The following is a 2566-nucleotide window of genomic DNA, read 5'->3' on the forward strand; positions in this document are numbered from 1 at the left end:
TGACGGTGGTTGTTGCGTTGCTACACTTGAGTGTTGGTTGCGTTGCGACACTTGAGCACAGCTGGTAGGTTACTTGCGACGGCCACGTCCTACGCAGTCACCACCACGCGGCACCTTGTCGCGACATGGAAGCAGGGGAAACAGCAGGCCATTACAGCACCATACCACTGCTGTAACTGGCTAGCAACGCCTGGCCTGTGACGGCTCGGCTGCTAGCACATCGGCTCGGTCGGCAGACGGGTAGCCCAGGCGCCGCAGTCCCGAGCACGAAGCACTGGCACAGATCGCTATGACAGACGGCCACTCTTGCGCAGGAGACCACAGCCACGAGCGGGATCTAAGACCAGGACCGCACGGTAGCAGGACACCCGGTCGCCAATACCCGTGCCGTGAACTCCCGGTGAGCGAGCGCCGTTCGAGACTTCCGCTCTCTCTCTCTCTCACGCTCTGCGCGCTTCACACACCGCTTCCTTGTTCCTGGTACGTGGCCGTCTTCTTTCACCATCACTATCACCAATTATCTTCTTGTTGTTGCCACACAATCACAATCACTCCAAGATAGTTCGGTCACGGCTACACGCCACTATCCACATGATCTCATTTGTTCTTAACGTTTTCGTCTATGTTGCGCTGAATATGCGATTTTTTTAACTTCGTGCAGAGAGAGAAGCGCTATAGTTATCTGTGTTATCCATATATGCGCCCGAAATCTCTAGTCTATCTACTGCCATCAGATATCACGTGTAATTTGGAGACAGACGAGACCACTACCTTCATAGAAACTGCGTACAGCATTCTAGCAATCCGAGTTTCTAGCATTTTAGCAACCCTTGCCGCCAAAAGCATATAAAAGGAGGGATAGCAGCATCACGGTTATACACTACACAGCCTCGATATCTTTATATGGTCAGTTTATCTGCTCCCGCTTGCTGCTGTATTCAAGTGCGGTTTTATTTTCTCGAGCGCGGTTTTATTGTTGAGATAACGGTTTAGGACAATGCATTTACGATTCGCACTGCAATGTCTCTGCACGTACCTGCACGTCGTACCTTACGCAGTGGTCCTTGTGGTGGTCGGGCGCTCGTAATGTCAGCGTTGTCAATTGACACTGAGGTCGAAATTTGTGCGGTGATTGTGCTGAAGTGCTCGGGTCCAGTGATACGTTTGTAGCAGCATTGAGAGAACTCCTGTGTAACAGTAGTTTAAGGTACAACTCATAGCTATTGTTGTGGAAGAAGTTGCTTCAAGCACTGAGGTTTGAAAGCTCACCGATTAAGTAGCCATAACCAAAATTCTGGCCTTACAGAGCTTTCCCTGTCTTTTAACCTTTTTTTCAGACTAAACATGATCGGCACCAAGAAGGTCCTTGTTGCACTCCTCATCCTGGCTATGGTCTTAGCCATCGAGACCGCAAAGGCCGGAAAACCTGATAATCGTGGCTTGGGCAGCAATCGTGACAGCGGCTTTGGCCACGAACGTGGCTTTCGTGATCGAAGTCGTGAAACCTCACCCCCACGTGGCTCTAAAGGTAGCCCAGACCTTCGAAACTGGCGCGGCTTTAAACAAGGTTGATGGCGCAGCTTTGGGATGAAGCGCACTAGCTCTGGACGAAACTGCATTCTGAGTATAGAAAGAGTCGCGCAGATTTCAAGAATGCGACATGTAAACTGAATTTCAAAAAACATTATCGCCTGTAACTTATAGCAAGTCCCGTGGTTTATTATGCGGTCGAAAATTTTGTTTTATCTCTGAAATATGAGATGCGTGTATACACAATCTTCGTGCCACCAATGGGTTGTGTGAAGAGAAGTTACCAAATTGTGACAGTATCTTTATGACAACACCGATTGCCGGTGGTGCACTGGTGCTGCCGAACCGCCAAATGTTATCACGTAAAAAAACAAGAAAAAAAAAAGGCGCTGCGAATTTTACCGGATGTCCGTAGCAACACTATCTTTCTACTTTATTCTGCAAGGTAATTTTCGAGCCTCTTCTCGTGCTTTCCTTAGGCAGTCCATGCGAGTATACTCATGAAATGTGAAGTGTCGCTTGCCACACCTTTGTACAGTCATCAATAAAATGATTCCTAAATATCACAGTGCAAGTTTGCACAACCTTCTGCTCAATCTGTTTTCTAGCACTGAATATTGTGTCGTGACATGTTTTTTTATGGAGAGAAAAGGCTAAAGTTAGCGCTTAGTGTCTTACGAAACATATTTTGTTGAAATACAGAGCATTAAAGTACAAACCGCATGCACGCGATCTTGCGCGCGACAGCGACAAGCGACGAGATGGAGATTGCTGTCACGTTCGCTTGTCCAACACCGAAGAGCTACATGGAAGTTTTGCTTTGCACTACCACCACTATGCAGTCGTGGTTGTGGAAGATCAAACATAATGAATCACGGCCTCGATCGCGCTTAAGATTCTACGACCACAGTCATCAGTGGCAGTGGTTATGGTGGTGGTGGTGGTAACATTTATTTAGGTCCTGAAGAATCTTCACCCCGTTTTTATAGGGGCAAGACTGCGGGCCGCTCCCACGTTGGGACGGGAAGGCCAAGCC

At 48.2% G+C, this 2566-nt stretch overlaps 1 long non-coding RNA gene across 1 annotated transcript; it reads left to right on the forward strand.

Annotated features, from left to right (window-relative positions):
- The first annotated feature begins 318 nt into the window (after nucleotides 1–318).
- Nucleotides 319–1695, forward strand: LOC119450851 (uncharacterized). The gene is made up of 2 exons (XR_007466566.1): nucleotides 319–480; nucleotides 1338–1695. It is a non-coding gene; the product is annotated as an uncharacterized LOC119450851 (long non-coding RNA).
- Nucleotides 1696–2566: the final 871 nt, after the last annotated feature.

The sequence above is a fragment of the Dermacentor silvarum genome, chromosome 4 (assembly GCF_013339745.2).
Source record: "Dermacentor silvarum isolate Dsil-2018 chromosome 4, BIME_Dsil_1.4, whole genome shotgun sequence".
Lineage (NCBI taxonomy): Eukaryota > Metazoa > Arthropoda > Arachnida > Ixodida > Ixodidae > Dermacentor > Dermacentor silvarum.